We start from the raw sequence: 27,880 nt of genomic DNA, 5'->3' as shown, positions 1-27,880 counted from the left end.
CACACAGACCCTCATTTGCAATGCTCCTCCAAGGTACACAGAGCTCCACATCTGAGACATCTACATTTCAAATAGAGGGAGGGATAGGAAGAGGCAAAATATGCTTTATTAATGAGCCAGCACCCAAAAAGTACTTCAGATTGGTCCCAATTAAGCTGTCACAAACTCAGAACAAGTCTCTTCCAATCACCAAAATGGCTTATCATGGGATGGTACACTCTTACTTTCCATGCTCCAGTCATTTCTCCCCTAGTCCTAGAAGAATATTCCAATGTAGGAGGCAAGAAAGACAGCTTGCATCCACCATCACTCAGTCCCAGCTGGGCAAAGCTCCTGGCTTTCACAGTCCACAGAAGACCGCTGCAGCGTGAGCCGTGCACATCAAAAACCCTCCCACACATAAAGCCTGGCATTGATGAATACGCTGGCATCTCCTGCACCACATTCATGTTCTGACAGTGTCCCTTTATATTTGCTGCCAGCTCTTAAGTAGGAGAGAAAAACATTTTCCTGTCTTTATTTGACAGCCTCTTCATGAGGCCATCTCACATGACCCCTGCATAAATTTGCTGTCACGTTGCTCCTTGGCCACAGTAACAAGCGTGAAAATGGACACAAAGAAAATGAACTTTTGTATTCTTCTTCCACATATTACTCAGTCCTTTAATAGTATAAAGGAAAGGGTAGGGCTGAAACTTTTATTTAAAATGTCAAGGCCAATTGTACAAACTAATGTAAAATCCCGCTCACAGTATGTTATTATATGTACTTTGGCTTTGTCCTTCACCCTGCGTGGTTTTCTGCCACTTAAAAGGGGTATATAATATATCTGATTTCACATGTCTGAGCTAATATCTTTCATTTTAATAATGACACTACTTCTAAGATTGACATACAGTAATAGCTAGAGATGGCACGATACCACTTTTTTATGTCCGATACCGATACCGATATCATAAATTTGGATATCTGCCGATACCGATATGAATCCGATATAGTGTTTTTTAATCAACAAAACTGTTTTTTAAAATATCTTGCTGCATTTTGTATAAGTTCATACTCAAGTTTAAAACAACAACTACACTAAAGCTATTCTGTTATACCTGTATACAAAAAAAATATTTCATAGTTCAGCAATACTGATCAATCTAATAAACTTAGACCTACACCATCCTCCCTATTCTGATATTTTAAAGAGTACTTAGCGTAAATATTAAGCAACCTAACTAATAGGGTTCCAACTCCCAGCAACAACAAAAATAAATAAATAAAAAATAAGGAACCACCCCTCACGCTCCACCTCATAATGCTTAATCGACGTAATCAACCTTAATTTGATGCAGTGTGAAAAAAAATGCACAGAAATCAATTATTTTTCAAGAAATATTAAATAGATTCAACATCTTTCTTCAACAAAATTGCAGACTGCACAGATGGTACCTTCCCAAAGTAAAAAGTACTATAGCTTACTAGGGTATATATATTAGACTTAATAGTCACTATATACAGTAATTGACTTCTATTCATTTTACATCAAATTAAAACTTTGGGTGTCAGATAATTATTTATTAAAAGCTAGACATTTTAAATGAGAATAAGAAAGAAAAGTATGTCTTTGTGCCCCCTTTTCCCAGTTAATGCCCTATCGGCCCCCCTGGCTAAACTTTGCTAGATCCGCCCCTGCACAGTTACCAGCCGTCAGCTACGTAGAAAAAGATCCTGGTGTAGAAATTAATATTAAATAAATTCTAACAACAGCTTATCAAGCTTAAACGTGCTGCTGTTGTTCAGCCGCTGGTTTGCTCTTTCTGGCGCAAAGTGGACCAAAAACAAACGAGAGACGGACTCGCGACAGAAAAGCCGATCAGCTGATTTAAGCAGTTTCACGATTGAAGTAGCAGCCGGAGAGCGAGAGGCAGTCGCTTGTTAAGCTTAACGTGGGAATGCTTTACAAACATTCAGAGATGGACTTACACACTTGCTTTACTTCTCTCGGGGATAACTTTGTCGGAGATGAAATGCCAGGTTGCTAGCGAAGCTCCACATGCTATCCAGACCACCGACAGGTCCTGCATGCCACAGCCGCTCTATCACGTGATGCATACTGCTCGACGTGCTAACGTTCTGAGGTGAGTTACGGCGTGTTGCAAGTTTTGTGAGGTGCTTTCGTGATATTTAATGGATCGGATTACATTTTTTATTTTTCTCCGATATCCGATCCAGTAATTTAGGTCAGTATCGGACCGATACCGATACGTAATATCGGATCGGTCCATCTCTAGTAATAGCATGATTGCTGCAGATTAATTGGCTGCACATCATCATGCAAATCTCTTGTTTCATCAAGTTCTAAGGATGGATTGAGATTTGGTGACTCTGGAGACCATTTGAGTAGAATGAACTCCTTGTCATGTTCAAGAAACCAGTTTAAGATGATCTGAACTTTGTGTAACACTTCTGGAGTCGTTACAGTATACTAGGACCAGTTAGGTTCGACTACTAGAGCAGTAATGAGCGTAGCATGTAATAAAGACCACAGACCAGTAAATACGTTTAAATTGCCGGCTTATTATTTTGTGAAGACAGAGAATAGACAGTTATAGACACATTACATAAAACATTCAACATCACACACTTAAGGAAAACAAGATGTTTTCTTTCCCCTTCTTAGTTCAGTATGTTCTGTTAGTTCATCCTATTTATCTCAAAACCTTTTATTTGGCTTTAGAAGGATGTTATTCTCAACCTAGGTTATTGTTTTATTTATTTCAAGTTCTAAGTTCAAGTTTATCCTTTGATCTATTTGCATTAACACTGTGTTATTTTAAATCAAGTTCAGTTCTTTAGGCCCAAGATTTAATTTAATCTTGGTCTAGGTTCACCTTTAAATTCTCAACCAGTTCTTATTTTGTTTTAACCCAACAAAATTATTTACATTTCCATTAACACCATTACAGCATTAAAATGTAAGGTTGACCAAAATAAATTACAAAAATAAATAAATAAATGTAAAACTGAAAACAATTCAGCAAAAGGCTGAATAAATCCCTTAAACAAACAAATAAACAAAAGAAAGTTGTCTTTGTGTCCTTTAACTATTAGTCCTGGAATTACTCCGAATGATTATCCAGTGCTTTGAAAAGTCCGCTGTTCTTTTGCAGAGGTGTATGGATTAATCCTACCAGTTTTATCAGCGAAAGAGCTCAACGTCCAGCAGGGGGCGTTTTCCTTTTTCCTGCTCGGTACAGTTCAATGGGTCCGTGGGTGGCTCGCCATCTTGTTTCTCGCTCAGCGGATCAAACTCCGATTCTAGCTCAGCATTTCCCGATCCAAACCTTAATGGCCAAGTCCCGTTCGGTTATGTTCACAACGTCACCAAGGCAAGGACAGGTCGGAAAAACAAAAATACATTCTCCAGAGTACAAAAATGGCTTTAAGTAGATTTTTGGCTTATTTTTACTATTTTTTCACTCATTTAAGCAGCAGCTCTGCAAGGACTGTCTGCATTTCTCCCTCTCGAGCATCAAAAAGAAGGAACAACCCGATTGGGTGTGGCTAATCACAGGAGTCACGCTGCAGCGTGCCCTTTCACAATAAGAGTCTCAACACATATTTTAGCCATTTTACCTGAATTAACATAAAACACCATGAATTAGCAAGTTCTGTACCCTTTTAACATGTTTTTAAACACAAATGAAATCCTATACCATGAATTATATCATTGCTGATGTTTTTAATGAATTTTCTAACCATTATGATCTATTTATTGACCATTTATCACCTGTAATATATTTCTTATGACTGTTTTTACTAACAGGCTTTTATTTGTTGTTAGCTATGTTAACCAGGGTTACACCCTCCCCTCTTAAATGTATGCAAGCCCCTTTGCATAATGCATACTCAGACTACCTGGATATCATGGATTTCAATAGAGCCTGTGACAGCTTCACTTAAGCTTTGGAACAAAGACTGTACTATGCCAACAAGAGGGTTGCCTAATTGAGGGTATGTTAAGTACTTGGGCTTTGTTCTCTCTCGGGATGATCTTCTGACTGATTGCTCTGCTTCGGGGTCATTTCTTTCAGTTTCATTGTTTACAGGTTCAGTTTCATTCACGTGAGTTTGAGTTGCTTCCTCATCATTAGTTTTCGTTGAATCCGATGCATTGTCCATTTCATTTGGTGGAGTTATTTGAGCTCCTTCCTTTGCAGGTTCAGGCAAGTTTTCCATTTCAGGTGGTTTCTCCATTTCAGGTATTTTGTCATTTTCAGATAAGTTTTCCATATCCGGTAGGTTTCCACAATCAGGTAAATTTACAGTTTCCGTCATGTCCATGTGCTCTTGAGCAATATCAGGCACTGTCACATCTTCTGAGACTTGAGAATTGTCTGATTTGGGTTGCTCATTAGCATGGTTTGACTTAGCCTTGGGAGGAAAAACTACCTCGTATTCCTCAATCGACCTTGAGATCTCCTTGGGAGGAAGTGGAGGGTAATACAGAGGGTAGTTATCCTCCTCAGAGTGGTATTCGAGTTCAGGTTCATCAGGATCAGTTGTTGGGTGTTGACGTGTGCTTGGCCGATGAGGCTTTACTTGGACTGCTGGAGGATTTTCAGGGGCAGTTGGCAAAAACCCACAAGGTAACAAAAGGTCTCTGTGGAGAGTTCTAGTGGAACCTTGGTGATGCTCGGGTTTGACTGTGTATACTGGGAGGTTGTCTTTTTGGCTTACAACCACGTGGACGACGGACTCCCACTTATCAGCCAATTTGTTTTTTCCCCTAATCCGAACATTCCTTACAAGCACGCGATCTCCGACACCTAAGACAGATTCGGTTACATGTTTGTCATATCTAGTTTTGTTACGTTCAGCAACTTTGCTTACATTTTTGGTAGCCAGTTGGTAGCTCTCCTGAAGGTGAGATTTGAGGGCTTTAACATACTGTGAGTGAGATTGCTGCTGGCGATGGTTCAGGGGGACATTGAAGGCAAGATCAATGGGTAACCTAGGCTGTCTGCCAAACATTAACTCGTACGGCGTAAACCCTGTACTTTCATGTTTGGTGCAGTTATACGCGTGAACGAGTGGCTTAACAAAGTCACGCCAATGTTTCTTGTCTTCGTCTTTGAGTGTACCCAACATGTTTAGCAGGGTTCTATTAAACCTCTCCACAGGGTTTCCCCTGGGATGGTAGGGTGAAGTTCTGACCTTCTGAATCCCAGCTAGGTCGCATAACTCTTTGATAGTTTTTGACTCAAAGTCTGCTCCCTGATCGCTATGCAACTTCTCGGGAAAACCGTAGTGGATTATAAAGTTTTCCCACAGGGCCTTGGCTACAGTTTTAGCCTTTTGGTTGGGAGTTGTCATTGCTACAGCATACTTCGTAAAGAAATCTGTAATAACTAAGACATCTTTAGTGTTGCTGCGATCTGGTTCAATTGTCAAGAAATCAATACACACCAACTCTAGAGGTCTGGTGACTTGAATGTTTACTAGGGGCGCCGCCCTCTCTGGCAGGGTCTTTCTGCAAACACACCTGCTACAGCTTTTGATCTTTTGCTCTATGTCTGAGGCCATTTTTGGCCAGAAAAATCTGGTTCTGGTTAAATCAAGGGTCCGGTCAAGACCAAAATGACCCATGTCATCGTGAAGGCTTTTGAAAACCATAGATCTTAGACTTTCAGGAAGAACCAGCTGGTACTGTGTCTCTTCACCTACTTGTCTTTTTCTGTACAAAATCCCGTTCTGCAACTCAAGTTTGTTTAACTCACGCAGAAGGATGCTAAGTTGTGGGATCTCGTTGCGTACAGTAGGAGGAGATGTTTCACCTGTTTCAAGCTGGTGTATGATTTCACTGATAGCAGGATCGTTTGTTTGACTTTGTCTTATCTCTTCTTCTGACAAGCTTGGAATGACAGGAAAAGCATCACACTGGTCGAAACTGTCAGGAACAGCATCAACGGACGTAGACAGTGAAGTTACGAGTGGGCAGGCGAGAGCATGGTCTGTGTCAAGAGACTGGACTAGATGTTTCTCACATATTGCACTGACAGCTTGAGTGGGAACGTGAGTGAAAGGATCGGTGCCAGGCAAGTGGTGTTGCACAAACTGACGGATCCGCTCCTGTTCCTTCAGGGAGACAAGGTCATTTAATGGCTCGAGATGCGGACGACGAGATAGGCCATCTGCGTCCATGTTTTGTTTGCCTGCTCTGTACCTAAGCTGGAACTCGAAAGAGGACAGGGCGGACAACCAGCGATAGCTCGTCGCGTCTAACTTAGCGGTGGTCAAAATGTAAGTTAGGGGGTTGCTGTCAGTTATTACTGTGAAAGGACTGCCATACAAGTAATCACAAAACTTTTCCGTTACAGCCCATTTGAGGGCAAGAAACTCAAGCTTATGAGCAGGATAACGGCTTTCGCTTTTTGATAGTCCTCTGCTTGCGTATGCAATTACTCGCAACTCTCCCTCCTGCTCTTGATAAAGAGCTGCCCCTAACCCGATTGTGCTTGCATCTGTATGTAATACATAAGGCAACTTGGGATCGGCAAAGCCTAGAATTGGGGCAGAAGTCAGTTTGTCTATAATAGTCTCAAACGCTTTCTGACAACTCTCTGTCCATCTCTCCCCGAAAGGAGCTTTTGGCTGAAAGTATTGGACGTAGTTGGACTTAGAGCTATTGTTTTTTCGCAGTGGGGGGTATCCAGCAGTTAGGTTGGTAAGGGGTTTTACGATCTTAGAAAAGTCCTTAATAAACCGCCTATAATACCCCGCAAACCCTAAGAAGGAGCGGAGTTCTTTCAAGTTCTTGGGACTTGGCCATGTTTTTAACGCTGCTACTTTCTCGGGGTCTGTTTCTACACCGTTTTGGGAGACAATGTGCCCCAAGTACCGAACTGACGTCTGAAAAAACATACATTTTTCAGGCGATAGCTTCAGACCGTATTCTTTGAGACGATTAAGCACATGGAGAAGGCGGGTCTCGTGTTGTTCGAGGGTTTCGGAGTAAACTATAAGGTCGTCTAGATAGACCAGGACTTCCTTAAGGTGGATGTCGCCCATACATTTCTCCATCAGCCTTTGAAATGTGCTGGGAGCGTTTGTTATGCCTTGAGGCATCCGGTTGAACTCAAAGAACCCCATCGGACATACGAAGGCTGTTTTGTGCTTATCTGCCTCATCGACCTCAATCTGGTAGTACCCACTTTTGAGGTCAAGGACCGAGAACCACTTCGATCCTGTCAAGGCGGAGAACGCTTCTTCCAAGTTAGGAAGCGCGTAGGCGTCTTTGATGGTGTTCAGATTCAACTTACGGTAATCTACACAGAGTCTTACGTCTCCATTCTTCTTCCTTACCACCACTATCGGTGAGGAAAATGGCGACTTGGATTCGCGAATGACACCTGCATCGCTTAGCTCCTGCAAATGCCTCCGTACGGCGTCAAGATCTTGTGGTCGTACGGGACGGGGTCTGTGCTTAAAAGGGGTTTCATCGCTCAGTTTGATTTGGTGTTTTACTTTGTTAGTGCAACCAAAGTCTGTATCGTGTAGTGCAAAAACCTCCGACATAGCACTTAACTTTTGTGTGATTCGTTCTTTCCATTCAGCAGGGACTGGAGAATCAGCAAAGTTAAGATTAAGCTCAGCAGGGTTTGAGCTGAGAGTCTGTTTGGACTGCTCTGTGATCTGACTGTTTGGTATGATCTCTTGAATAGCATGTATTTCAGCAATGACACTTTTCGCAGGGATAACTATGTCATGCTTACTTTCATTTCGCAGGACCACTGGAAGCTTTTGTGAGGGTTTCTCAGCAAGGGTAAGTAGACAGTTGGTGACCAAGACTCCACCTGGCAAGGAGGATGTAGAGGGGGTCTCGACTACTACCCACCCGCCTGAGTGTTCAGTTTTTGCGTGGACTAAACCCTCTAAGACTCGACTTTGGCCTGCAGGAATGACTTCAGGCTCTTTCCCTGACAAAGTGACAAGACCAAGGCTGTCGTCCTCTTTTTGCTTGTGTCTTTGTTGTAACACGCTCAGCACTACTCTATAACCATAAGGCAGGATACTGAGGTCTGTATTAGCCAAGGAGAGGCTTTCAAAGACAAGGTCAAGAGTGTTAGTGCCAATTAAGAGAGAAGACTGAACACTAGAGCGTGTGTCTGGAACAATTAATGCAAGAGAAGACACAGTAAGTTCAGTACCAAAACAGTTCTTTGGAAAGGTAATGTCGACACAAATATAGCCTGAATATGGAACATTCTGACCATTTGCAGCTTCGACTTCTAGCAGGTCCTGTATTGGATGGATTTCAAGGTCTGCAAGATTGTTTTCATAGAACGATCGGGACACTGTGGTCACTTGCGATCCGGTATCAAGAAGGCAGTTGCAAGCTTGATCATTGATTTTCACTTGAGCAGTGTACTTAGCTCCAATTAGACCCTTGGGTAGTTTCACAGTGGCTGATTTATTGTTTGAGAATCGTTTTTTGGGTTTATGTGAAGGCTCGGTGGGACTAGTTTTGTCCGTAGCACCCATTTGTCCCGCAATGAGGGCTCCCTTTAGTTTAAAGGCTGTGTTTGCTTGTTTTGTCTATCCCACAGCAACTGTTTTTCTTTCAACTGTTTCCTTTTGTCAGTGACTAAAGACGGGTTTGGGTCATTTGGGCACACAGAGGCAATATGGCCGTCTTCGCCGCACTGGAAGCAGTAACCAGGCCTGGGCCTACTCTTCGCAGCTTGGGATGTCAAAAGGGTTCGTTCGGGTACTTGAGAGTTGGTCTTAGCAGTAGCTTTTGGAGGGTTAGACTTTTTCCTAGGAGGGTTCGGGGTTAATGTTGCGAGATGGCTTTGAAGCTGACTGATTTGTGCCTTTAATTCTGTGACCAGATCCTTTTGAGCATCTACTGGTGGGTCTACTTTCTGGGGTTTCAATCTCGTCAGTTCACTCTGAAGCGCAGTTATTTGTGTTCGCATTTCAGTGAGATCGTCTTGCATGGTGAGCGCAGGAAAGTCAGCATTTGCAGCAATAGAGTGAGAGGCTACTTTTGGTCTGGTGGCAGCAAAATGTTTTTTCATTCGGCTTTCTTTTGCAGTATGCTTGTCCTCTTCCACTCTCAACTGTAGCAGCAGCTCGGTGAATGAGGGGGGTTTATCTTTTTTCTTTTCGAGCTGAAGATCTGTTAACAAGGCATTATCCCAACACCCCCGACAGAATTGACGCAGAAGGTGTCGGTCTGCTTCACTAGCTACGACACCGCCTCTTTTCAGAGCTTTTGAGAGAGCTGTTTGCAAGCGATGGAGGTAGTGTGAAGGCTTTTCACCTGCATCTTGTAATGTGTTGAGGAATTTGGCGAAAAGCTCGTCGCCATCCTCCACAGTGCCAAAAGCTGAATGGAGTAGTTCAAGATAAGCTGAGGGCAAGGCTTCAGGGCCCAGAGGTTTCACCACGTTGGCAGCAGGCGGTACAAGACTGTCTACGATTTTCCGCGAGCGGTGCAAGTCAGACAGATTGGGATCTTGAAGTATGAGCTCTACACTGTGGCGCCATGTATCAAAGTCCACCTCATGACTAGGACAGGGCAGTTTGCCTGAAAAATTTCTGAGGCGGAAGGAGGCGCTCACTGGTGAGACAAGAGCTTCACTTCGCACTATGTGCTCTACTACAACCTTTTGCACATCAGGGTGTGTTATAAAGCTCTGTGGAATGGTAGTTTGTAGATCTGGCTGTGTCTGGTTGTCTGACTCAGAATCGCTGAAGCATATGTTAGCTTTGATCAGTTCTGCAGTTTCACTTTGGATAAGTTGGTCATTTGCTTGTACTTGGGTTGTTAGTTCACTTTGTGCGTCTGGGGTAGGAGCTTCTGTGCTGTGTGTGACTGACTGAGCACATTGGGAAAGGTGTTCATGCAGAACAGCTTCAAAAGATTTGCCACTAAGTCTAGCAATGCTTTGCAGTTCATTGAAAAAACTGTTGGTGGCGACGTTGGTAACAGCTGCGATGTACTCAGGTGACAGGGCTCGTATCTGATAAGTGACTTCATTCGGACATTCAAGTGTGTAGGGTAGTAAGGGTTCAAGTGTCGACAGAGCAGATCCACTCTCATACTCTACAATAGCATTTTTGTGGTAAGAAGACTTAGGGTCATCTATCTTAAGGGTTCTTGCTGTTCGACCATATCTGCTTAAAAAGTCTTTTAAAGCTTCATCAGCGTCTGTGCCTGTAATCCCACTAACAATAACTGAGTTTGGGATTTTAACATTTTCTCTGTCAACTATTTCCATTTTGCCGGACTTGGCCTATTTTTGAGGTCTGGGTCAGGAAAAAAGCTTGAGGGATCAATTACTACTCCTGGCTGGCTCGCCACTTCTGTAACACTTCTGGAGTCGTTACAGTATACTAGGACCAGTTAGGTTCGACTACTAGAGCAGTAATGAGCGTAGCATGTAATAAAGACCACAGACCAGTAAATACGTTTAAATTGCCGGCTTATTATTTTGTGAAGACAGAGAATAGACAGTTATAGACACATTACATAAAACATTCAACATCACACACTTAAGGAAAACAAGATGTTTTCTTTCCCCTTCTTAGTTCAGTATGTTCTGTTAGTTCATCCTATTTATCTCAAAACCTTTTATTTGGCTTTAGAAGGATGTTATTCTCAACCTAGGTTATTGTTTTATTTATTTCAAGTTCTAAGTTCAAGTTTATCCTTTGATCTATTTGCATTAACACTGTGTTATTTTAAATCAAGTTCAGTTCTTTAGGCCCAAGATTTAATTTAATCTTGGTCTAGGTTCACCTTTAAATTCTCAACCAGTTCTTATTTTGTTTTAACCCAACAAAATTATTTACATTTCCATTAACACCATTACAGCATTAAAATGTAAGGTTGACCAAAATAAATTACAAAAATAAATAAATAAATGTAAAACTGAAAACAATTCAGCAAAAGGCTGAATAAATCCCTTAAACAAACAAATAAACAAAAGAAAGTTGTCTTTGTGTCCTTTAACTATTAGTCCTGGAATTACTCCGAATGATTATCCAGTGCTTTGAAAAGTCCGCTGTTCTTTTGCAGAGGTGTATGGATTAATCCTACCAGTTTTATCAGCGAAAGAGCTCAACGTCCAGCAGGGGGCGTTTTCCTTTTTCCTGCTCGGTACAGTTCAATGGGTCCGTGGGTGGCTCGCCATCTTGTTTCTCGCTCAGCGGATCAAACTCCGATTCTAGCTCAGCATTTCCCGATCCAAACCTTAATGGCCAAGTCCCGTTCGGTTATGTTCACAACGTCACCAAGGCAAGGACAGGTCGGAAAAACAAAAATACATTCTCCAGAGTACAAAAATGGCTTTAAGTAGATTTTTGGCTTATTTTTACTATTTTTTCACTCATTTAAGCAGCAGCTCTGCAAGGACTGTCTGCATTTCTCCCTCTCGAGCATCAAAAAGAAGGAACAACCCGATTGGGTGTGGCTAATCACAGGAGTCACGCTGCAGCGTGCCCTTTCACAATAAGAGTCTCAACACATATTTTAGCCATTTTACCTGAATTAACATAAAACACCATGAATTAGCAAGTTCTGTACCCTTTTAACATGTTTTTAAACACAAATGAAATCCTATACCATGAATTATATCATTGCTGATGTTTTTAATGAATTTTCTAACCATTATGATCTATTTATTGACCATTTATCACCTGTAATATATTTCTTATGACTGTTTTTACTAACAGGCTTTTATTTGTTGTTAGCTATGTTAACCAGGGTTACATTTGTGACATGGAGCATTATCCTTGTGGAAGCAGCCATGAGAAGATGAAAACATTGTAGTCATAAAGGGATTAGCGTCAGCATAAAGAGACCAGGGTCAGCAACAACACGCAGACAGGCTGTGGCATTTCTATGATGCTCACTTAGTCCTAGGAGGGACGAATTTTGCCAACAAAATATTCCCCACACTCTTACACCACCAGCCCCACATCCACTACCCCGAACCTTTGAAACAAGACAAGATGGATCCATGCTTTCATGTTGTTCACACCAAATTCTAATCCTGTCATTTGAATATTACAGCACATATCGAGACTCATCAGATCAGGCAACATTTTTCCAATTTTCTATTGTACAAATTTGATGAGCCCTTTTGAATTGTAGCCCCAGTTTCCTGGTTTTCCTGACAGGAGTGGTACCCGGTGTAACTTTTTGATTCAAAGTTACATGTTTTGCTGATTCAAAGATGCTGTTCTGCATACTGTTGCTTTCCCCTCAGCTCAAAGCAGGATGGACATTACCCTGACCTGTGACATCGCCCAGAGAACTGCTGCTGGATATTTTCTCTTTTTCAGGTCAGTCTCTGTAAACCCTGAAGACGGCACATGGAAAAATCCCACCGGACCACCAGTTTCTGAAATATTCAGAACCTCCAACAACCAAGTCACATTCAAAGTCACATAAATCACCTTTCTTCCACATTCTGTTGTTCAGTTAAAATTTCATCTAGACCAGCGGTCTCGAACCTTTTTTGCGCCACGGACCGGTTTGTGCCCGACAATATTTTCACGGACCGGCCTTTAAGGTGTCGCGGATAAATACAACAAAATAAAACTAGTACCGGTACCGAAAAAAAGAAGATTTATTCATAACACATGTGAAAAGACCCAGGAAAACTGAGTAAACGATAAAAACGATAAAAACGATAACAAAATAACGCTGAAAACCGATAAAAACCCTGAAAACCATGCATTTCACACCCGAGTCTCACTCTCGGGCCCGGTACCAAATGGCCCGGGGGTTGGGGACCGCTGATCTAGACCATGACTACGTACCTAAAAGCACTGCATGTATATCTAAAGGTTGAGGATTAAAGACTTTTCCAAAGCAAACTGACAAACTCATATTGCAGAAAGTCATTGTTCCAGGCCAAGAAATTATCAATTTTTACAAAACTGATGCAACATTGTAATTTGTGAGACTTGGATGTAAAGATAGCTAGCTGCTAAGCTAAGCTAAAAGATTATTTATGCCTGTGCAGGTTAAGAAATCATTAAATTTAGAAGATATTCAGTGGGTATTTAGATTATTTTGGCAAAAAAATGATCCATTTAATTGTTGTCTTTGTAGCTCTTAGAAAATACAGCATTATTAAACTATTACAATCCTCTGTAAGGTTGATTTCATTACTTCATTTAGCTGTAATTGTGTTATTTGTGCTGTGATTTTTTTTTTGTTAAAAATTGATTAACATATTTTACCTTACCTTCCAAGGCTCAATTACGCATCCTGTGAATGCTCAGGAAAATGAAATAGTTTAGCTCAGCACAGCAGGAGAGCAAATATCAATGGAGTCGGAGAAAAAAAACCCTGATGTATCTAATACTCTAATGAGGCTCTTACATAAAAGCATGCATTTATACCCATAAAGATGTTCTGGCTCTAATCTAAAACTGCTCCTGGCTTTTTTTGTGTTTCCTTTCAAGTCCAGTTCCTCAAAGTTGGGAGAACTTCAATTTTTCATCTAAATACAGTGAAACTACCAATTATGGCAAATAGTGTCTGACATTTACTGAATAACTTAAAGTCATAGAGCAGTTGATTAGTTAGTTAACTGTCAAACTGCTACCAGTGTTATACCATTCCATTAAATTCGGAGACAGAGCTAGGATCCGCTTTGATCAGAATAGAAACTGAAAGCAGGGGGAGTGGCACCGTTCTGCCCTAATATATTAGTTTAGTTTTTATTTAAAAATCCACTGCATGCATATCTTAAAAATAACACTCTGTTATACTCTGAATTGTCCTTATACAAATGTATAATTCCCCCCAATTGTAATGTTGTTTTATAGGTCTAATATACTTATAGTATGTCATATATATTTTATAGTATTATGACTGACAATGACCTTAAAGAGGCATTTGCTTTAGGTTTTGTCTGTTTCTTTTAAATAAAGTCATAAGTCCTGGTATCCTTTCTAGGTTTTCCTCCTGCTTCCACTCTTCATGCCAAGCTAAGTTAAACTATTAACCTGTAACTGTTACACGGGCAGATGCAATATTAAAGAAACTAAATTATTCATGCTCTAGTAGCATCCACTCACTGTGGAGGAAAAAAGTAGGACAAAGTGCACTCAATGGGGATTCCAAAAGGATAGTAATTGGCTCTGATAGTATAGCCCGCCAAGGACAGGTCATGTGAGATTTGACCTCAGCTCTGACATAACTAAAATGCCAGATGGCCTATCTGATGTGCTAGACTGTTTACAACAATACTGCACGACTGCAATAAAATCTTTGCCAGTGTTTCTTACAAAGGCATCGCTTTTCAATAAATGAGACAAACTGTCTCATTTATTGAGGGTTCCATCTTTACATAGTAGAAAGCTCAAGAAAACAGGGTTTCCCAAAAATCAACAGCAGTAGACACATTAGACAAAATAGTGACAGACAGATAGTGGGAGTATGCAAAGAATATTGGTATTTTCACTGTAAATGCTGCAGGAAAATAGAAATGAGCTTTAACCTGCTATCTCATCAAGTTCCACCAGGATGTCTCTGTGAACAGGCTACCTAATAAAGCAATTTACAGCTACTATCCAGATACCTTGTCCCACTTGAATTTACAATTTTGCTTCACACATTTAAGCTCTGGTGCAAACATTAAATAAAGACAAACCACAAACAATCTGCAGGAAAGGTTGAAGATTTGCAACTATAAAATCGCTAAACACATTCACTGCAACTGCTTTTTATGATCACTGGTATATTTTTTCTATTGACTAAAGTGTTGGATACATTTAGGAGACATCACAAAGCAGCTTGAGCTCAGCAGATTCCAGAAAACGTGTCTTGAACGTGTTTTGTATATGTTTTCAGTTTATCAGTTCAATATTACATCCTGGGAAAGACTCTCTTGACTCATCAGCAAGGAAATGGACCCAACTATTCCAACTTGCTGTGGTTTTGGAATTATTATTATTTTTTCTTTCATTTAAGAAAAAAAAAAAAAAAAAAAAAAAGGAATTATTTTTTTTTTATTTGTTCCTGTCTTTTTGTTTTATTATTTTTCCCTTAACTATTATTTTTCCAATATCAGATCTGATTCTTGGGGGAAGATGTTACTGGTCATCTGAGTGGTCACTGGTGATTTAAGAGGACAGTGCTTAATGTCTCATTGTCTGATGATACGCAAGTGTGCGTGTCATCAGACAATGCTTCTGTTTCATTATTTAGAAATGCCCTTCTTGTCCTATTGCTATATTGATTTCCTCTATCCATGTGGCTTTTCTACTCATAGTCTGTTCAAGAAAAAAACAACAACTCTATTATTAGCTTACACCCTTTTTTGTACACAGACTGGAAGAGGGCTCCCAGTTTAAGAGTATAGACCTGGACTGGCACATCGTCGACTCCAAGCCTGTTCCAGCTCTTATGGTGATTTTCTTTGCTACTTCCAGCTTCTTTTCAGCAAGAAAAGTGCTGCCTAGTTTTTTGTCTCCACTAACATTTGTCAACTAACACTTCCCCTGTTCCAGAGTCTATCAATATCTGTGCCTGTGCCCCAGCCAGCTAACATTCTTCCTGTTGCTGAGCCAACTTATCTTCATCTCAGACTTTTTCATGGTTGTGCTCTGGTACTATGCACAGGTCAGTCTTTCTACATGTTGTAGCTTTGTTCCATCACCACTGTGTAATGGCAAAAATATGGTCTGTGGGCTACTCTTACTTAAGTAGAAAACAGAAGTTATAAAATATAATCCACATTCTTGTAGTGACATGAAACCAAACTGCAGCTGTACATTTTATGCTGTTCTCTGATCTTTGGTTAGTTTTCCACAACCAAATTTGTGCAGTTCAACATCAGTGCAAATGGACACATCTGCTACACCATAAATTCTGCTTGAGTCAACTAACACCTTTGTCGTGCTGCCTGATGCCTTTACTGCAACTGTGGGATTTCGGCCTGATGTTTCCAATAACCTCCCAAGGGCTCCTCTCGCTAGCATCGAGCCATCTCCATCATAGTTCCATCTTACTCACAGGACTCCTGCCAGGCCTCCCGATGGGTTCTGCCTTGGTTGCCAGCCTCCTACCAGGCCTGCAGCGGAGCTTTTTCCGCACTTCTGGTCTTGCCTATTTGCTCATCCTCTGGGTCCTCCAATTGAGTGGCTTCGCCTGTGTGCTCTGTTAGCCATACATACAGGAAACCTCCACTTCTGCTGATGTGGAGGTGCATCAGCATGAGGTCTCCAGTTTCAATGTGCTCCTTCCTTCAGGCCACCTTCCAGAACGTTCCAGTTGTTCCCAACTGACTTCCCATGCTGTCCGACTGAGTTCCCCTGTGCTCACACTGGAGCGTCCTATGTTTGCGTTCTATACCTTCGCAAACCGTTGCAATAAAGATTAAGGTTCAAGTACAACTACAGATGCAGTCAATTTATTAGGTTTTTATTTTTTTTAGTAACAAATTATGACACTATATAATAACTGACCATCGTAGTTTTTAGAGAGTAATTCTGGGACTATTGAGATTTCTAATTTGGCTGTAACTGCTAAATACATTTAAGAATCGTTCTATTTTACTTACATATAGATATATACTTCTTTTTTTTTTAAACCACTCCTCACTATAACTGGAAGTGTGAAGGGTACATAATTCGTTAACATATGTTTCAAGGAGTTAATTCTAACTGACAACCAACATGTTATAAAGACTAACATGAGGAGGGCTGCTGCCTTCCGTCTTCTACTGTATATTTGGTTTCAGTGTGTGGTTTGGGCTGATCGGTGCTCCTGAGTGACAGCTTCAGTGATTACAATTAAGCAGCTCTTATCCCTGGACATAATCAAGGCAGGCCAGAATGTAGAGGGTGGAGTTAATCCTCCTGTGGCACAGAGATCCAAGGCTGGGAGTGGAGTAGGGGGATGTGGCTGGTTCGCAGAGTAAGGATAGACAGAGCGATGGGAGACAGACTGATTTGGTCAGTGTCTCAGTTGGCAGCCAGCTGATAAACAGCACATTAGGGAGGGAATATAAAGATGTACAGCTATTTCAATCCACTGAGAGAGCGTGAGAGCAGGTGGAAAGGGGGGAAGGTTTTAAGAATATTGAGGAGAAGAATTTAATCATCGCTCTAAGTTAATACAGTGCCGATGAAAAACAGAGAGGGCGTAAGAAAGGCGACTGGATTATGAGCGAGTCAGCATGTTAGAGGACAGTCCTGTGGATATTACAATAACAACAAGCTGAGGTCCCAACAATTGGTTAGATTCAAACAAAAAATCTCATTTAAAACCAATTTTCACAGAAGCGTCACCATGTCTGGTAGTAGAGAGCTGCCTGCACCCACACCTGGCATTTAAGGACACGACACAACATCAGCTTGAAAAAAACCCCCACAAAAAAACATCCTACTTTATAGTATGACTCAAACTCAGCAACTGGGAACAGGATGAAAACATTTTTAATAGAAATTTAGTACAAAAACAGATTCTTGTATAGTAGTTATTGATTTTTGAAATTACTGATGGTGGTTTGCGTAAAGCATATGAAGCGGTTTTATATATACTGTTAATTACTTTATTAGCTGCAAAGTAATATATTTTTGGTATCTGTAACAGTACAGATCTCAGTGGCAGAAAGACTAGGGCTGTCACGATAATAGAATTTCAAGTTCAACACCAATACCCAGAAAAAATGTTTGATACTCAAGACAAACATTTTTTTACTAAAGTAAAAGGCACAGAACAATACTGGTTCATGCAAATATCTTCAGCTGCAGTTTATTTCCTGCATTTATTGTTGTTGTTGTTTTTTTTTATCACTTAGCATCTTATTTTTGCTGCTGCTAACCTAGAGTTAGTAAAGCAGACTCGCTGTTTCTGTCTAGCTACTGCAGCTGCTTCTCTCACCTCTGGGATTATGAGAAATATAACACTTTTTAGACACAAACAATTGTGTTGTCCTGTTAAAAATAATACAGTCTATGAATGTTACAGATAAACAGGACAGCTATCACTCACTGTCAAGCTTGAGCATTAATGTTAGCTTTTTATTATTAGCCATAGCTAATACCTTAATGATGAATGATCTCCTAAAGAGAGACAAATGACAGTAGGTCCAAGGGTCTAGGGACTGAATGCCATCCTAGAGCATCTTTAGGACATTATGATAACATACAGTCACTACTGAATATAGCATTCACTGATATAGGCACACTAAGTTTCCAGCACATCTAGTTTCTATTTTCTCCAAAGTATAGAACAAAATGGTCTCGGGTTATTCTCATTTAAAGCTTTTAACAATTAAAATGGTCTGAATTTTGATCTTCTATGACTGCTTTCATTATATGTGAGCCTTTGGGTTCAGCTAAAAACGGTGCAATTCATTTAAATAATCAGAGCAAAACATGCTAATAGTGTACAACAATCCGACAGGCTGGGATTGAAAAGATCAGAACTGAAAAGAACTAGCTGGCTGTTGTTGTTGGTAATATCTACCTATCATTCTCCCAACCACCTAAGGCCCAGAGAGGCAGAGAAGGTGAAGAGACTCTTAAAAGACTTTAAAGAAATTCTTTCAGTTATCGTGGTACTTTTTCACTGAGTATAACTGTCACTGCAATAATATTCACTATATATAACTATCTAATCTTTAAAAGCACATTAGCTGTTCAACTGCAGCATTAGGAAGGACCTTATTCTATGTTTTTTACATCTTGCTAATATTAATACCATCATAAAGTCAAGTTATATTCTCCAGTATTACTTGAACATCGTGCCTTCTCTGTGTTTTTGTTGAAAGATTATATTTTATTTAACTTAAAACAATTTTTTTACAAAAAGGTCAGCATATTAAGCAATACGGGTCATATGAAGCATTACCTTTGTGGAAGAAAAGGATCTGATTATATCTGGGGATTTGCTCTCTACTTTCACAGTGTCACTTCACTAAAGGTCCCCAGAGCTGATTTTTTTTGTAGCTGCACTTTCTCAAATCACTTGACAGAAAGCCACAGGAGGGAGAATTTTGATGTTTCTGTTTTATTTCAGACCAAAGTCATTCTAAAAGCCAACCAAGTAACTGGCTGCCATCTTAGAATGACTCCTTGCAGCCATTCTGAAGCCCTACAGGAGAAGTAGGAGAGTAGAAACACCAACCAAATCCAAACAAAAGATTCTTCAAAAGTTTTTTGACTTTACAAAGCTGATTTTTCACTGCAAGTTTATTTATTATTAATCATGCACATTTCACAACATTACCGCTTTGACCCAGAGTTCTGACAGAATCAACAGCTCATCTCATGAGTACTGAACAAATGTCACGTTGATTTATGTTCTGGATACAAAAGGCAAGAAAAAGTACACTAACCTCTGTCATTACAATAATGATAATGAAGAGAGAGACATGCCTGTTACCACATGGGTGATAAATGGACGGATTCCTATATAGCACTCAAAGCTCTTTATACAACATGCCTCATTCATACAAGCAATTTTTCCTATTCTTGAGTGATTTCTATCTAACATTCATACACCGATGGATGCATCAGAAAGCAACTTGGGGTTAGTATCTTGCCCAAGGATATTTGGCATACAAACTGGAGCAGCCAAGGATTAAACCACCAACCTTTCAAATCAGTAGATGCCCTCCTCTACCTGCTGAGCTACAGCCCAAAGCTAGAGACACCCCGATCATGACCCTCTACTGTGTTCATGCTTTAGTAACGGATTGGCTGACATGTTTCCCATTAGGTTTCAGAAATCTCTGATAGATTTCTATTCAGGGTTCTTTTAGCTCCATGTCTCGTCTCTGTGTTAATATCTCTGTTCCCTTCAGAGCAACCCAGTTCTTTCTAGACAGTCAAATGTGTTTTGCCCAGGTCCTGTTGAAACAAAGCTACACTTTATTACCTTTACAAAACTTCTAAATTTAATCCCCTGACAGAGGTAATCGATACAATCCTAACAGAATTCTGTAGTCACACTGTGTTGACTCAGCCCAGACAAAGACATGAGTTATAGCCTTTGCTGGATGGGTGATGTAGAACAGGTGCCAAGTCAACAGATCAGTGCCAGGATGGGTGGCCGAGGGACTGTGGAGCTGGAAGGCCAGGGAGGTTGGAGGTGCATGTTAATCACTTCAGGAGCAGGAGGCAGAGCTCTGCAGGTGTCTGTCCCACAAAGGCCCATTCACTCCAAGTCCGGGCTGGCTTTCTTCTGACCACTCACTATTACAGACAGCTTCAGTCAGCTCACAAAACACAGCTCATGCACGATCCATCTCAGCAGAAGAAGTTATGAATCGCAGTCATCTCCGTTTCCATATGCAGCAAACACACACAGGAATCAGCCTTTGTTCTCTTTGAAATAATTCATGTGTGCTAGGATAGCGTTGCTGATAATTACCTCTCTACGTGACTCAGTCAAGAAATACTGCGTACATTTTTAACACCGCTACTACTTTATGCATTTGGCACTCAAGGATGTGAAGCACATCATTTCTGCTCCAACTGAATAGACAAACACGCAATGCCCTTGCTATATAACTCTGCTGCTCTATAATTCCCGTGCACAATCACTAATGAAATGCTACATTGACCATGAAACTATAATGAGACGAGTATAAGGCTAATGTGATTAACATAACATTGTCTCTCAATGTACAACATTGCTACAAATATGTTGACACTGATGAACAGGGTCATTTTAATACATCATGTATTTTATGTTGTTTGGAATGACACTGAAGCCAGTTCTGCAAACGCAAGGTCAAAATTTCCACAAGTCATCCCAGGAGGTTCAGGTGTTCATGTGCCTAATTTGTGAAATCATGTAATCTAAGATTGCCCTATGCGTCTGCATTCTTACATCAGAAAATAATGTGTGTGTGTGTGAAAAATCGTTTTGTCCAGACAGAAAAGGAATCCATGGTGCCCCTCTGGATAATGTTTGCAGCAGGTTTTTTATTTATTTCATTTCACGGCAGGAAAATCATACATGTAACCCATCGTATTAATAAGGACTGTGCTCCACTTAGACCCTTTTTAGAGTTAGTTTTAAAAAGTGTCTAAAAGTGGCCTAAATTAAATTAAGTGTAAGTGCAAACATACTCTGCAACCCTAATGTGTCCTGATGGCTCCTCATCAAGGACGTGACCAGAAAATATGACACTTCTGCACAACATGGTGCTTTTTTCTCGTTCTTGCCCCACTTCTACAAGTTTCATGTGACTTTGTGTTGCTGGAACAGCTCGCAGAGTTTATTGGTTCTTGGAACATTTCATTTTGCTTGCCAGCCTCCACTTAACAAAATTACTGTGGCCAGGGCCATTGAACTTCTAGCGTAAGGGACTTAAACCTCAGCCACACACACCAACACAAGGTGAGCTGGTTGCAGTTTGCTTCACACAGTTCAATCTCAATACCACTTTGGTGTTTTCATACAAGCTGGCGTCTTCCATGCAAAGTACTGGTGACCACAGCTAATAGCAAAGAAGACTATTTTGCTTTTTCTGACCAATTTCAGCCACTAACGGAAACCTCCTGCAATCACTTGCCAACCAGTTGCAAAATGTACACTTTTCCTTAGTGACCAGTGGTTGCCACAAAGTTTCTGACCTGTCTCTAGGCAGATGTGACTGTGGCCTTATTAGTGAATTTATACTTATGAAAACTTATAACATATCTGCAATTACACTGCAAATATTTTAAAACCATAAACCCTTCTGAAACCTTCTGCAGTAACCTGAACTGCACCTCACTATAAATTTAACATCACCATCAAGTTAGCCCACACAGGTATGAATGCTGGTAACAGTGTTGGCCAGTTGTGTAGGCTATGTTGCATGTTCTACATAGATTCAAAGCAAAAATGTAGTGAAGGTGTTAGAGAGTAACAAAGTCAGGCCCAGCTGGGCGCTGGCATAGAAAAGGTGATGTGTCTCAGATGTCCAGTTTTCATCTGATTACCCAAGACACATTTGGAAAATCATCGCTGCATTTAGCTTTACTTAAAGTTACAGTAGACTGGTAAGTGGATCTGGAAATGATCAGGAGGAAAGATTAAAGTCAGTAAAACCTGTTTACCTTTTCTGAAACATACGCTTTATCTCATCATAGCAGGAGAAGTAATCAGGTGCACAAATTAAACTAGCACTGTTAGCACTGTTCAGTTACACCTCTGCTTTTCTTGCATTGACGGTTCATAAATGTCATGAAAAAAAAGTCTTTAAAGACCTTAAAGAATCGTCATTTGTGGTAATAATTACACTTGTGCTTTGCTGCTGAGTCAATGCAAGCTGTGAAAAGACGTCTAGGGTTTTAACAGAGTAACCAATTTATTAAAAGGCTTTCATAAAAATGTTAAGATTACCTTTAATCAGACAGAATGATGAAGTATGACACTCTGTAACTGCATACATGTTCATCTGAATCTCCAATTGTTTTTGCTGTTGATGCCCCTTAATCCCTGTTCCAATGAGACAATGTGTCCCAGCTACTGCTGGTGTGATTATAATGGCTGGCTGGATGAAGCAACATTATAATGCAACCAAAATAGATGGGTGGATATTTCATGGGTGCATTTATATTACTAAAAACTGTTAGGATAGTGTTTGCTATCTCTGACAGCACAGAAAAAGACAATAAGGTGGCACGTTGATAAAAACACTAGCTTGATTAAATGTCATAGTGGCTGAATCCTTTATTTAGAGGCTACAATAATTCCCTGATTTGACTTCATAATATGATTCCCCCTTAAGAGACTACATCTCTGCTAGTAGTATTGGTTGTCCTAGATACACAAAATGCAGGTACTATAAAATGCCCATGGTCTGTTGCAATACACTGCAACTGCTATTTCAGTGTATTGCAAAAGAAATGAATGCATGGAGACATCTTTTCTGTTGTTTACAACGCTCCTTTTGCAAGTGTTAAGATGTCTTGCAATGGTACAAAATATTGGCATGGAAATGTTAGTATCATTTCAGAAATATCAGACTGTGACTAATCGTGTATCACATAAACCAACCTGCTCTGTTATGTCTGCCCCTGTGACACAGTCAGGGAGGGAAGGAGTGATGGATAGATGGAAAGTATAACATTCAAAACACGGATTCAAATTCAGACAGTGCCACTAAACTGAAACAAAGACGTCATCTGACCAGCTCACACAGTTACATTCAAATTACAAATATGCCACGGGGCTAACAGTTAAGAATACTAAGTTTTGAAGCAGCGGACGTCCTAATAAGTTAGTGCCTTACTGCATAAACTGTTCTCAAGATTAAAATGACCTCAGGTCGTGTCAGGCTCATTAGAAAAATGCCATTTTAACCTTCTGATATTTAAGTGGTGATTATAAAAAATTCATGAAAAATTAAAAAGTTTGGTTTGGTCTCCATCGATAGGATAAAACATTTTCCTATTGCAAACATTCTAAAACATCTTTCTGCGTTTGGCACAACATGCAGTAACCCCTATAATTGTTTTTTAAGATGATTATGGCCAAATATTTGAACATTATTCCCCTCAAGACAGACAGAATACATAAATACAAGACAGTTGGCACACAGGGAAGTGTGTGATAACTTACGTAGCAAAGGGAAAAACAAAGATTTTTTAAACATTAGCATTCATTGGAAGTCTTCTTGTTTACCCCCAGTTATTGAGTATTTTTCGCTTTTCAGCACACTCATATGTGGCGCAGAGATTCTCATTCTGTCCAGAGACTGCTCACTGTGTGTGAGCTACAAATATTTTCAAAATGAGCTCCTACCTTATTACCAATCAGTCTAAAATGTATTCTGACAAAAAAAGCATCTGAGGAACTTTTAAAAATATGATTGTCATGACCTAAGTCAACCATAGCAAACAATTAAGAGGCTAAGGTCCTACACACATAACAGTCTGTGTAAAGGAGCATTTTGTTTGTACTAACTGTGCTGTAAAGTGTAGCATACACCTTCTATATAGTGATACACATCAAGCAATCTTTTGGGATGTTTCTGAATGCAGCAGCATTCTCTGTAACACAGTCTGAAATGCATAAATGAGCTAAATTCTGAGTCAGTGCAAAACTTCTGCAGAAATGTCAAAAGCCTTAAGAGAGAAAGACATCAGATGTTTATTTCTTTTCTTTCTCTTCATACTATAAATTACTGTTTTACATAGTGCATGAGGGCTGTTATCTATACACATCCACTATGTGAGCTGGTTGACAAAGTCAGCAGTGCCTCGGGTTTGTACTACAAAGCAATTGCAACATACACAGGACATCCCTATCTTTGTTGAACAAAGACAGTGTTCCACCGATGTGGACATTAAAGTTATTCTATTCTATTCGGTTTTATTCTGTCTGGCTTCATTTACTTTAACATCTGGACTCAAGTGCAGGAGTCATTCCAACGTGATTGGTTGTCATTCAACCCAGGGTTTAACTTTCTCGCTACAAACACATTTACTTGAAAGGAGCGGTGTTAGCAGCATCTGACCAATCTCCAACACAGTACAGAGAAATCTGTGTGTGTGTGTTTGTTTGAGTACATGTTTGAGTGCATGTTTGAGTGCATGTTTGTGAGGACAGAAAATTGGCATGCTGCTATACTTGTGGGGACCAGTAGTCACTTATGGGGACAAAATGCCGTCCCCACAAGTTTGAAGGCATTTTTGAGGCTCAAAATGTGGTTTTAGTGTCAGGGTCACTATTAGGTTCTGGCTAGGTTTAGGCTTAGGTTTAGGATTAGGCATTCATTTTTGATGGTTATTGTTAGGGTTAAGCATTCTGCAAATGAGATGTCCGCAGAGAGAGAGGATAAAAGTATACAACTAAAAGCACTGTATGAATGTCTGTGTACTTTTAGCACGTTGGTCAGTAATGCTGAAGGACTATGATACTTACAAAGTCTTTTTTTTTTTTCAAAACCATGAAGGAAAGCCACCAAAAATACCAACTGTGTAGCAAATTTACCAGATGAGTTTTACCATTAAGACAGGAGCATATGCCAAATTATATTTGCATATTCTATTAAATTAATATTTAAATTAACATAAGACAATTTTAGCCTTGTTTTTTCAGCTACAGCCCAGGTGCTACCTAATGGTCTGAAAGCAAGTAACAAATAAAAATAAAAACAGAATTCAGATGCAGATTTAGTCTACCAGCAGATTTAACATAAACTCCACAGATGCAAACCGATTCACTGTATTTGTATAATATATTAATGGCTACAGAATAATAAATATTGTTAAACTAAATGCAACCAGCAGTGGACAAAAATGAAGGATTAAAGTTGCCTCTAAGGATCTATATTTCTTAGTGAAAGTCATCAGGGAAAGATGAAGACTATAAATCCACCAAGGTATAAGGGATCTTCCAGGAATAGTGGCAATCCTGAGTATTGACTTGTCTGTGGGCAGGGAGTTTGTATCTGTTAATCTCTTATCTTCGACATAACCTTCTTCAGCACAGGTTAGATCTGAAGAATAAGTTGCCATGGCAATGTGCCCGGTAAAAATCAAGCATAATTATTGCACTGAAAACCCAGGTTTAAACCTGAAGTTACCACTTGCTGCATAGTGCAGACCTTTGGCCTCAGATCTCACTACAGTGTCACCACTGTTTGGCTGGTCACTCCATACATATTCCTTACACAAAAGAGTGCACATAAACCACCATAATGGGTGTCTGTGTAAGCTTCCAATTAAAAGCATTTAATAATTTATATGTGTATATCCATGTTCCACTTGAAAGACTCGGAATGCAGATCGTGTTATATCTAAGTGATAACTCACACATTAACACAAGGTGTTCCTATCCAACTGACTCCACCAGTCAGTTGGATAAAAGTTTAAATGTATATAGAAAACTCAAGGAACCCAAGTTGCTTTCACTTAGAACTTAGATAAACCTGCAGTCAGGGTTATCACAACATTTCAATGGAAATAACTAGTATTATTATAAAATTGTAATGAAAAAACCCAAGCATCAGGCAGTTTGTGAAATAGTCACAAAATATAAAGTCTTATGTTGTTAAATGGGCACAAATTTTCCATATTTTTGAGTTCTATGTGGCTATGAAGCAATGATATATTAGTAGGATACTTTGGTGTCCTATTTGGTTTAGGACAGCTGCAACAGAATGTACTGTCTTAGTCCTTGTAACATGTCATTTTGCTTGCTAGGCCTCCTTTAATTACATTACTGTTCCTTTGACCTTCTACTGGAAGTGACTTAGACAGTAAGGAAATCAGAGTCAGATGTAAACACTGATTTGTCTGAGCTGCTCACTTGCCATCCAATTGCCAAAGACACTTTTTAAAAAACAAGTGTAAACTCAGACCTAGACTGTTTGCATGATGGTTCACTGACAAAGCCTACTGATCACAGTTTTTAAGTTTTAAAAAGTACCCTCATGTTCATCTGGAAAGAAAATTATAAGGCTGTATAGTGGGTTTGTAGATGATCTGTTAATGGTCAGTGGGGCGGGGTTGCAAAATACCAATTTAACGTGCTTTCGTTCTGAATGTTGAGTGTCACAAAAAAACAGATTGGGTGACAGTTTATAAATTTCGATTTGCCACGAGGCTGAGATATAAATTAATTGCACAGTTAATTGCTTTAACAGCGCACCTCGAGGCCATCGGAAGGCTATCGAGTGTGAAAAGCCTGATCAGGATACATCAGCGTCTATTGAGAATAACTCTTTCAAAACATCCACTTCACTCGGGCGCTTGCGTGTATACAGCACTATTAACCCAACAACAGCAGCACTCTATCAGTCAGCCGCCCCTTCTCCAAATAAGGTAATTAGAGTAGAGAAACCGGAAGACTCTCCATGGAAACTCACTCACAAACAGCACGAGCGAAAAACAATAGAGCAGTGAGGATGAGATGATTGACAGCTCGTGGCGGCTCTCGCGTCCTTCGACTGCATCCATGAATGTTTACAACACGGGAGCACGCGCAGATATATTCAATTTCATCCAAACCCTCGTTGTTATAGATTTTTTTTAAGGAGCATTAAATATATCTCTTCCCACCGCGCCACCCTAAAAAACGTATATTTAAACAATAAATTAGCTAAAGCTTTAACCAAATAACACCGAGTCCAGTTCATTACACTTCAGACGAGCACCTGCTCATGTCAGGAAACACAGCCCGCGGGTTATTGTGAGCTTTCCTGATGTTAATTGACATTTTTGTCACACCCGCCTCCTGCTGAGAGAACAGGATAAAACTTACGAGATAATAACAGAGCTGTTTTCTGGTTACCTCAGTTTCTCCCGGTCATCGTTGCTCCCGCAGGCGAAGTGACTCCCCGTTGTGATGAGCAGTACTCCGAGCCTCACCGCGAACGCCGTTATTTTTGCCTGCAAGTTAGCCTAGCTGCTGCAGGGAGAGCCTACTACTCTCACAACCTGCCAAATCTCTCAAACTGGAGTTGGCAGGTTGCTGTCGGCGAGTCCCTTTAGTCGCTCCACATGCAGCGGGGAAAAAATAAAAAATAATAACAAACAGTAAACCTAACCTAATGGGCTTTGAAGTTATTGGATGCACTCGAAGCGGCTAATAAATACGTTAATTAGAGACAGCGAAGTTGTATTCTAGTGTATGAAAGGCAGAGCAGCCTTTATCCCGCTCATCCACAACAGTGCTGGATGCTGTCGGTCACAGCGAGTGTCTCCGCCCCATTCAAACTACTATTGGAGGAAAATTAACCTTATTCGATTATTCATAAAAAGACTTGTTACTTTCAGTGAATTTATTCCTGTTATTACGTTTAAGTTTTTCTGTCAGTGAATTTAAAAAAAATACTATTTTGGTAAACCTTCCATTAAAATTCATAAAACTCTATATCAATTTTTAATTTAATTTAATTTATTC

General features: G+C 40.1%; 1 protein-coding gene across 10 annotated transcripts in view; it reads right to left on the bottom strand.

Annotated features, from left to right (window-relative positions):
• arvcfb (ARVCF delta catenin family member b) overlaps positions 1–27,646 on the bottom strand; it is a 266,459-nt gene extending 238,813 nt beyond the window's left edge. For 5 of the 10 annotated variants that reach the window (XM_076890600.1, XM_004567262.4, XM_076890606.1 and 2 more), the window contains exon 1: positions 27,269–27,646. The gene's annotated coding sequence lies outside the window, so the exon portion shown is untranslated. The remainder of the gene's footprint in view (positions 1–27,268) is intronic. The other 5 variants (XM_076890605.1, XM_076890607.1, XM_004567263.4 and 2 more) reach the window with 1 other exon arrangement.
• Between the last annotated feature and the right edge of the window lie 234 nt (positions 27,647–27,880).

Source organism: Maylandia zebra, linkage group LG12 (assembly GCF_041146795.1).
Source record: "Maylandia zebra isolate NMK-2024a linkage group LG12, Mzebra_GT3a, whole genome shotgun sequence".
Classification (NCBI taxonomy): Eukaryota; Metazoa; Chordata; class Actinopteri; order Cichliformes; family Cichlidae; genus Maylandia; species Maylandia zebra.
This window is presented reverse-complemented; position numbering and strand designations above follow the sequence as displayed.